The 9770-nt window shown below is 39.1% G+C and overlaps 1 non-coding gene across 1 annotated transcript; it reads left to right on the top strand.

The window, feature by feature from the left end:
- The first annotated feature begins 144 nt into the window (after positions 1 to 144).
- LOC135406105 (U2 spliceosomal RNA) lies at positions 145 to 330 on the top strand. Its single transcript, XR_010426136.1, has one exon. It is a non-coding gene; the product is annotated as a U2 spliceosomal RNA (small nuclear RNA).
- The last annotated feature ends 9440 nt before the right edge of the window (positions 331 to 9770 follow it).

Raw genomic sequence — 9770 nt, 5'->3', positions numbered from 1 at the left:
AAATCGGTTTTATACGTCAATAATAATCAGATAATTTTTTAATCAGCAGTTTTGCGTATGCCAATAATGACCAGAGGGTTCCTGTGTGGGCGTGGGACAGCCTAGTTGTGTTGCCAAATAAGAGAGAGGGGTGCAGGTTAGAGCATCACTTTGCGGCCTTTTGGCTAAGATCAAGTGAGTGCTCTTCTCGGTATTGGTTCTTACCAGTTTAATATCTGATGCGTCCTTGATGAGAGGACTTTCTATTAAATGGATTTTTGGGCCCAGAGGTTGTTCCTGCCACTCAGCACACTGTTACGGTGTTGTAGTGCCTCCGGGACACTTTCTTTTTTTCAGGACAAGAGGTCACAGTCTTTAAGCTGCACCAGAGGAAGTTTAGGTTAGACATTAGAAGAAGTTCTTTACAGAGAGAGTGACTGGGCATTGGAATGGGCTGCCCAGGGAGGTGGTGGAGTCACCATCCCTGGAGATGGTTAAGAGACTGGATGTGGAACTTAGTGCTATGGTCTAGTTGACAAGGTGGTGTTGGGTCAGGTGTTGCCATTCTTCTTCAATGCTGGCTGCAACCCTAAGAAGACATAATGATTACTTAATTACTTCTGCTAATTTAAATGTTTCTTATTTTGATACAGGTCACTTTTTCTAGCATTGCAGAATGCACAGCGTCCTCATCGTAGTTGCAAGTGGAGGGTCAGATTCTGAAATGAAATGTGCTTTGCCAAAGTCGATCCTTAACTGCAGTATTTCATAACATCACAGAACACTTGTGGTTGGAAGAGACTTTAAAGATCATCTGGTTCCACCCCCCTGCCATGGGCAGGGACACCTTCTTCTAGACCAGGTTGCTCCAAGCCCTGTCTTGAACACTTCTAGTGTTGCAGCATCCACAGCTTCCCTGGGCAACCTCTGCCAGGGCCTCACCGCCCTCATAGTAAAGAATTTCTTCCTAATAACTGAACTAGAATCCAGTATTTAGAGGTTAGATTAAGCAAATCTAAGACAAAGTTAATGCTGAGATAACAGTTTGTCTCCTTTAATCCAGCAGCAAGAGTTGCAGTTACAGGCACACCACTTTCAGACACCAACAGCAAAAACTGTGTTCATTTTACATTTTTCTGTGAATGTGTTTTTGTGGCTTTTACAGCAGATTTTGGACATGATGGAGTCTAAAATAGTGTGTTGTATTACTTGAATGCCTTGCATATGCAGACATAGAATATGATATCCCAGGAAATGTTAGTCACACAAAAAGGTTAAATAGGATTTCAAACCACCAAGTTTCACATCCCATAAAGGACAGCCTAAATACAGTAAATTCAAACAGTTACATCTGAGTCATGCCCATAAATTATATATAAGCTACAACACTTTCGGTTTTAAGCTATGTGAAATCTACCATGTCCTTTGGGGATTTTTTCAGTGGTTAGCAGCTCTTAAAATGCATGTCTTCCTCATATCTTGAATTTATGTAGCTCTTATCCCAACTGCAGAACCCAAAAGAGCTTTTCCTGGAGGATTAGAGAAGCCTTTGTTTATGCAAAACATTTTCTACTTGTTGTATATAGTTGTAGTACTTGTAGACTGGTTGTATAATTAAATTTTTTTAAAAGGGGGTTGGAAGTGATGTCCTAAAGCCAATTAGTTCCCATTTTAGCCCAAAACATCATCAACTCCACCGATGTAATTCCTGGAGATATCTGTTTAGTTTCTAGTTGCAACAGATGGTGATTCCAAAACCTTCATATGCAATGTGTTCTACTGCTTCACTATTCTCACTGCCAAAAAAAGGTTTTTCTCGTGCTTCATCTGAATTTCCTGAGCTGCAATCTCAGTCTGTTACTTCTTTTTTCTCTCCTCACAGACATGAAGATGAGTTTATTCCACATTTCTTCTTAACTATTTGAAAGCTGCCATCATGTTTCTTTTCAACTTCTCTCCTATAGACAAGATCCATCTGAACTTTACATCATAAATTCATACTTCTAAGGGCTCCAAATCACTCTTACAGTGTATTTCTAAAACCTTTTAACATTTTATTTGAATACTGTGACTGTCAAGCCTCACAAGAGAGAATGCAGCAGCACTCAGAGGAATCTGGGAAGTTCCAGAGCATTGAAGCTACTGTGGTTAGGGAAATCTAATCCTTATACTCTTCCTTATTACAATGATTATTCACTCAGTGCTTACATTCTGGACATTTCCATCCTTCCTTCTCTCCTTATCTCAACATCCGGGCTTCATTCCTGAGGCCTGTTGGGTTCTCCACCACTTCCTTTTTGGCTCAACAGCTCTTTGCTCACTGTAGCGTTCTCAGAAATTCACAATTTAGCTAAAGAAGATCAGATTTTCATGGAAATTGAAAAATAGTCCCTAGATTCATGTATATACACCATACTCCTTCTCTTCCAAAGCCAAAAGCAAACAGCTAATGTTATAGACTGGATCATCTTACCACTTTCCTACTGGGGAATGACACAAACATGATGAAAGACTGAAAGATTTACTGTATAACAAAGAAAACCTTGTCTACCATATTTTTTCTGTAATACTGCAGTTAGTTCAGGCTTTATAATCATACACACAGAAACCAGAAAATTATCATTATTGTGATACTCACATTTTTAGCAGCCCTCAGTATATATGATCTTTGTTGGACTAGGCAATCTCCAAAGATCTCTTCCAACCACAATGTTTCTGTGATACAAAGGGATCACTGTACTTTTTTTTCACCTTAATGAATTGTTGATCTGACAGGCTGAACAAACGCTGCATTATAGACATAAATAGCAGCGACAATCCACTAAAAGTTTTTTTTATGCATTAAAAAAAAGCAAAACCAAATTTTTAAATTGTATAAAAATGTAAAAAGCAAAGGTTCTCTCTATAAGCAAATTAAATTTCAAATCAAATATACAAAAGATGATGACTGCCCTTGAAGACACAATATTATCTTTTTAATAAATGAATAATCAATTGCTGATTATGGATAATGGTGATTCGGTTTTATGAATGAAATTATTGCCTCATTTTACCAAAGAATAACACAAAACTGTCAGAATTTTAATGTCTTCAGAGGAAGACAAGAAATGACTTTAAAGTGTGCATGAAAATGATTGTGTTATGAAAAGAAGCCATCAACCTCCTAATGGACTAATGCATACTGGAATATAGTAAGGCACTTTGCTCAGTATTTACTTCCAGAGAAAACTTCACATTGCCTCATTCTTCCCTAGTCCAGAATCCAATAGAACTACATACCTTATGCAGGACAGCATCTGAAGCACTTTGACAATTACCATTAGCCTGAAACACGTGGCTAAACCGAATAAAACAAGCCTTCATTTTACCTTTGAAAAAAAGTTAGTAAACAATGAACGAATTTCACATTTTCCCTACCTTAAATCATACGCTTCCCACTACTGTAACAGAGTGTTTCCCACTGTAAGTAAGGATCAGGTTCATGACACCCGAGGAACCTGAATATATAGAAGTCTTTGGGACCTGATGAGATGCATCCCAGAGTCCTGAGGGAATTGGCTGATGTGGTTGCCAGGCCACTGTCCATGATAGTTGAAAAATCCTGGCAGTCAGGTGAAGTCCCAAGTGATTGGCAAAAGGGAAACCTTGCATTCATCTTTAAAAAGGGTAGAAAGGAGAGCTCTGGGAACTAGAGACCTGTCAGCCTCACCTCTGAGCCTGGGAAGATTATGGAACAGATCCTCCTAGAAACTCTGCTGGGGCACATGGAGAACAGGGAGGTGATTTGAGACAGCCAGCAAGGCTTCACCAAAGGCAAATCCTGCCTGACCAACCCAGTGGCCTTCTATGATCGGATGATACATGAATGGACAAGGGAAGGGCAACAGATATCGTCTGTCTGGACTTCTGTACAGCCTTTGACATTCTTCTTTCTAAATTGGAGAGAGCTGGATTGGATGGGTGGACTGTTAGATGGATAAGAAATTGCTTGGACAGCTGCATCCAGAGGGTAGTGGTCCGCGGCTCAGAGTCCTGATGGACATCAGTGATAGGTGTTGTCCCTCAGGGGTCCATACTGGGACCAATGTTATTTAATATCTTCATCAATGACACAGAAATCAAGTGCACCCTCAGTAGATTTGCAGATGACACCAAGCTGACTGGTGCACTTGATACTCCAAAAGGATGGAATGCCATCCAGAGGGACCTGGATAAGCTCTAGAAGTGGGCCCATGTGAACCTTATGAGGTTTAACAAAGGCAAGTGGAAGGTGCTGCACCTGGGACAGGGCAATGCCCGGTATCAATCCAGGCTGGGGGATGAATGGATCAAGAGCAGCCCTCTGTAGAAGGACTTGGGGGTGCTGGTGGGTGAGAGGCTGGACATGAGCCATCGATGTGCACTCACAGCAGAGACCTGATTGTGGCCTTCCAGTGCCTGAAAGGAGCCGACAGGAAGGATGGAGAGGGACTAATTACAAGGCCAGGTAGTGATAGGATGAGTGATGACAAGAGGGAATGGTTTCAAACTGAAAAGGGGCAGGTTTAGATTAGATACTAGGAGGAAATTTTTCCCTATGAGGGTGGTGAGGCACTGGCCAGGGTTGCCCAGGGAAGCTGTGGATCCCCCATCCCTGGAAGTGTTCAAGGCCAGGTTGGGTGGGGCTCCAAGCAACCTTGGTGTAGTTAAAGGTGTCCCTGCCCATGGCAGGGGGCTGGTACCAGTTGATCTTTGAAGTTCCTTACCACCCAAACCATTCTGTGAATCTATGGATTCTTTGTTGGCTTTAATTTGTAAAGCTGTTTGGTTTTACAGAATTTTTATGAGTTTCATTCTTGACACATTGAAGCTACTTTGCGTAGCAATACATTTAATGTGTACTTACCATAAAAGCTATTTCCTGTTGTTCTGTAAAGTCAATTAGCTATTTACCAAATACCAAATTTCATGTCTGTGCCCTTTCTTATTTCATTGTGCAGCATGAAAAAAGGGAAATGTGAATCACACAAATTAGTGTTTGGACAAATACATCATGTACTTTACACACTTAGATTCTTTCCTAAGAGAGTCTGGAGTGCACCTTTTGTTTATCTCACAGATATTTATTTGCCAGAGCCCCTCATTTTTTTCTGTGACAGACTCATGCCTTTAGATATTTTGCATGATATCAGTTTCTCTGTGTGTCCTTTCTGGTTTTATTGTGTATGTAATATTTAGTTATTCTGTGTTCCAAGTGTAACAAAGAAGATGGATTTCTCCACTCCTTGTTTTTGTTGGTTTTTGTTTGTTTGTTTGTTTGTTTGTTTGTTTTCCTGGTGTCCTTATTACTCTTGTTCCAGGGTTATGATATTTTGTAAGACATTCCTGGAATCTCATCTAGGTCTTGAAATTAGTCAGCCTTGAAATTAAGGAGAATCCCGAAGCTTCTGGCCAGCAATTGAATTAATTCAGCCCATGAAAGATGCCTTTGAGATTGTATTGGAATAAAAGCGTGTGCATTACTTAGAAATCACTCTTAATGGGATCTGCCAGAGGTTATAGTGTTTCCCAAATTGCGGGAATGGCATTCCCTGTATGCCAGTTTAGGTTAGGGATGGGAACGAGGATTGCAAATTCTCTGAAGTTGCAGCTGCAGTAAAGAGAAATCTCTGCAAATAATTTTCGTGGCAAGTGTATCCAATGCAAATGCTTGAATTACCAAAGAGTATGAAATCTTATTGCTGTGTAGTGAAGTTCTTTCATGACATAAATTTGTAAGAAATATCATTTTTGAGCTGGAGGCATCAGAGTTAACAACTGTTACAGTGCTCCAGATCTGTGTTATAAAGAATTATTGTGCCATGCAAATCTGTTACGAATTCCCTGTGTACATATGTGTTCGTATATATGTATATAGAGCCAGGTGGGGATGCAAAAACAAAGGTCTAAAGTGATGAGACCCTAATGTTTTTGAGTTTTTGAGAAGGTCACAAGTGTTCACAAGTTGTTTTGGTACTTAATTGTCCATCCCGTTAAATACTTGTTCCATTTTTTTGGTCCACATTTGATGGGTTGTAACTTCAACTTGAAGACCCACCGAGCTCTCATTCATCTGTAAGTCTTTATGATTTTCTTTTGAGAAAATCTGTCTGTCATGCAATCAGTTGTTCAGGTTTACAACACGTAAACAGTTCCTCCTCACTAATGGAACTTTCTGATTTTTAGCTCTAAAGATACTTGGAAAGCTTTTTTCATTGCACGTGGTAGGGAGGCAAAACTAACAGCTGATTTCTGTTAATAAAAGCTTTTTGCTATGGTTATGATTTGTGCTTATTTTTATTATGCCCAAAAGGCACATCCTCTGTTCCTGTGGGGTAAATATCTTAAGGAAACTAAAAAATCTACCAGACCTGTGCTCCCTCGGACACGATTTCCACTCCCTGTTCTCCAGAATTTGATGTTTTGCTTTCAGGAGAGTATTTTGATGTCTATGTTCATACCTGTTCATTATTATGTGCACAGCTGAGTTTTCTGTGTTTTGTGGGATTTTCTCTGTGAACAGTGATTGAATTTGGTGATTCTGATGGAGGATCATTGTCATCACTGTGTTTGTCTCAGACTCACTTGTGGTCAGTGTTGGCTAATGGACAGTAAATCATAACCAGAAGGTGCAACAAACTCTGTAATTAACAGTCGTGATCTGTCTCTATGAAAATCTTGACCTAAATTAAAGCATAAAAAAAGATACTTTATTTGAAATTCAATAGAGTTTTTCATGAGTAGGTGACATGATCTAGTTGAGCATGGTATGGTTTTGTTTTGCAATATCCATTCCTTGAAAATATGAAATGTTTTTCTCAGGCTTGGGTAATTTTCCTTTCAACTGTTATGGTTAAAGTTACTGGAAGTTTTTAACCTGTAAGTAAAATGAGTTTTATTTTTCCATTGAACTTTTGATAAATGTGTGTGTTTTCTCTCTGTAAAATACTTTTTTACTCAAACTTCCTGTGCTTGAGTGAATTAAACATGGGTAGGCTATAGAATAGGTCAGTATGCAAATTTCAGGATTAGATTTGCAGATGCATCCGTTGATGACAGTGACTTATTTGTTGGAAATTTTTTTCTATTCCCTCTTGTATCCACCTAGGATCTTGTATCCAACATGTAATTTTAGCCTATTTCACACATAATATCTTAGTAATAAAAATGTATCATGAAGTGAGAAGGAGCTTTTCAATGATGTGAATTTCAAATGTCTCACTTATATCAGGGGTTCTGTGGTCACTGAGCTGTTGAGGGAAAGGGGCAATCAAATTGGAAAAGGACGTAAATTGTGCTGGATTTGTGAGGAACTGAAATAGCTGTCTCATTCCCAAAAATGGGAAAAATAGGAAGAGAAACCTTGTATGAACCCTTTTCCCTCTAAGAGAGAGGAACGTGTGAAGTATCTGTTTTCCCGCTGAACAGGAGACACAGATTTCCAGATTGTACCACAGAGCATTTCTCAGTGGGAGGAAGCTGGTGGATGAGGCAGCTGGATAGAATTTGAGGATAAGAGGGTCATGCAGTGTGCAGGAACTGCCAAATGCCTTGATATCTTTAATGCCTGCATTTATCTGATCTGTAATTTAAAGCAGCAACTAATGTTTAGAGTTAGGGCACTGTTACAAAATGTATTTAGGTATGCAAAAATCTGGGGTTTTTATCTGCTCTTGACATCTGTACGCTCTTAGTCATTAAACTAATGGTGATGTAATGCTACCAACAAAAAATATTTGTCTTGTGCTCCAGCAATAAGGAGGAAAAAGAAGAGGGTTGTACTTTACAGTTAATGGAAGAGAAAGATCCAAGTCAGGACCATGGTGACTAAATTAACAGTAATTTCTGTAATGAAGTTAATTTTAGTAATTTCTATAATGATCATTGTCTTTTTGTTGTTAAACTTATCCTTTTTTTGCTCAATATCCTGAGGAATAATGAATGAAAGTGGGAAGTAAACAACTTTGTTACTATGATGCTGGTTTTCTCCCCCCTCCCCAGCACAAGAAAAGATACCTGTCTAAATGTTTTGGTGTTAGCAGCAAGTCCTAAAGTGCTGCAGATAAAGATCTAGTTGTCTGTGCTCTCTCTTTTCAAATTGTAGATATTACAATGTGCAAAGAAGGCTCTGTTGGAGTCTGTCTTTACTCCCCGAGCCCCATTTTTCACAGGGACAGATGGATGGAGAAGATGCAGCAGAATAAATATGTGCAGGAAGAGAGCTTTTTTCGTTTCATAGTATTAGGTGGTGCATCATTATAAATGTGGGTGCTTCTGACCATGGCAGTTATGGTGCCATTATAGTGATGCTTTAGTGATCTTCAAAATTCTCCTCTCTTAATTGAACTTGTCTCAAGAACATTCTCTTACTTACTGGAAAAATAACTTACACTGCAACTTAAAATGTCTTACTGTTGCTTGTCCCACAGAACACTTGGGGTTTTATCTCTTTCAAAGCCACTTTTAGTTTTTTTCCTTCCCTGATGGTACCAATCAAGCAAAGTGTTTGATCACTGTTTGTGTGTTTGCCTGCATTAGGGTGGCCTGGCTTTTAAGGATAGCATAGTTCCTTCAGTAGAATTATTCCAGCAAAACCCAGAGTAACTCTCTTATCATCAGAGAAGATTCATATCCTACTCAATAAAGAAGAAAAAAAATTTAGTAATGGATTCTGTTGATGTAACTAAGAGAAATATTCACCACCAGGGCCTGCCAGTAATGTGTTTGTGTTACTGTCCAATATCTGTTGCTAGCAGGCTTTATACATTTACTTAAATAAATACAAGCAATTTCAGATCGAGGATAAATATTGTGGATTTATTTTGCTCAAACAAGGCTTGCATTTTTTAATGGAATATATGGCATAGTGTGATACTAAATGTATTTTGGGCTCTGATCTTGTATATAACAGATAGTATATTTGACTTTCAGATTTTGTATGTAAAAGGTATAATGAACATACACCATAGCCTGGGAATAATAAAAAAATAGAAATTCAGGAATGAAACATAGTAATATATAACTCTAATTTCTAACCAAAACTGTTACTACAAGGTAAATTGGGTGCAAATATTTTAATGTATGCCTGGAAGTTCAGCTGGTTAAAACCTCAGAATGACTTTTGAAACAGGAAACCTTTTGCTTTCTTATATTTTACACATATATTTCCAATTGAACAAAAATCCCTCTTTGCTTTTCATACATGTAACTATAATTTCAGCAGAAAGAAAATCGTGGATTAATACTTAGGTGATTATTCTTCAAAGGTATCACCCAAGCACTTTTCCCGTTTGTACAGTGTTGTCAGTGAGATCATTGTGGGATGATGGGGAGAGTTAAACCTAGATGGGATTCAGAATTTCAGGGTAAAAAGCAACTGCAACTCCCTGGACAGACTGAGGTCGACGTACTCCCCAATACAATGTTAAACATCTGCTCAGAGGAACAGAACGGAGTGTGGAAGCAAGTGGAGACTCTGTGACCCCCTCCATTCTAATCCCAGCAGAATGGGAGAACATTGTGGAACTGAGACCGTACAGTGTCTGTCTGACAAGGGAGAATCAAGATGTTCTGCTGCTGAAGCCAACAGCCACATCAAACCCCTTCCTCAGATGCCGCCGCAACCACCACCCCCTCCCATTACGTAGACCAATCAGAAACAAAAGGTATTTCTGACTAGAGCTACTCAAACTCCACCCAAACACAAACAAAGTAGTATAAAAGTAGGTTGTGGACAGGGGGAAAGTGGGAGAAGACCTCCACCGAAGCTGCTG

The sequence above is a fragment of the Pseudopipra pipra genome, chromosome 1 (genome assembly GCF_036250125.1).
Source record: "Pseudopipra pipra isolate bDixPip1 chromosome 1, bDixPip1.hap1, whole genome shotgun sequence".
Classification (NCBI taxonomy): domain Eukaryota; kingdom Metazoa; phylum Chordata; class Aves; order Passeriformes; family Pipridae; genus Pseudopipra; species Pseudopipra pipra.
The sequence above is the reverse complement of the archived record's forward strand: the minus strand, read 5'-3'. Positions and strand labels throughout refer to the sequence as shown.